The sequence below is a fragment of the Palaemon carinicauda genome, chromosome 8 (assembly GCF_036898095.1).
Source record: "Palaemon carinicauda isolate YSFRI2023 chromosome 8, ASM3689809v2, whole genome shotgun sequence".
NCBI classification, from domain to species: domain Eukaryota; kingdom Metazoa; phylum Arthropoda; class Malacostraca; order Decapoda; family Palaemonidae; genus Palaemon; species Palaemon carinicauda.
In genome coordinates, this window is record NC_090732.1 from 153,990,848 (window position 1) to 153,991,186 (window position 339).

Consider the following 339-nt stretch of genomic DNA (forward strand, 5'->3'; position numbering starts at 1 on the left):
GGTGGCTTCATAATCGTCCAATTAAAGGCTCGAGAACATCACATGCCTGATGAACGATGTTTTTATATATCTCTCATTGAAATATTATAATTTTATCTAATTTTATTTTATTCTCAAGAAACTTTGCTACGATTTGCATTTCAAGAGTTTCTGTACTGTCGAATGCTAGGCCTAATTACAGACGAAATATAACTAAAATGGGTAACTGAAACTCTAGCCTACTTGCTTCAGTTGAATCTAGGGCGTTTGTTAATCTAGATTTAGTATATCAGTGACTATGTTACGAAGTCATAAGTAGAAGGATAGCAGCAAGAACGCCGGCACTCTGAAGTAACGACA

General features: G+C 35.4%; 1 protein-coding gene across 2 annotated transcripts in view; it reads left to right on the top strand.

Moving 5' to 3' along the window:
* Positions 1 to 312: 312 nt before the first annotated feature.
* The window catches only part of LOC137646037 (uncharacterized), an 86,122-nt gene continuing 86,095 nt past the window's right edge, over positions 313 to 339 (top strand). For both annotated transcript variants that reach the window (XM_068379177.1, XM_068379176.1), the window contains exon 1: positions 313 to 339. This exon is cut by the window's right edge and continues 449 nt beyond it. The gene's annotated coding sequence lies outside the window, so the exon portion shown is untranslated.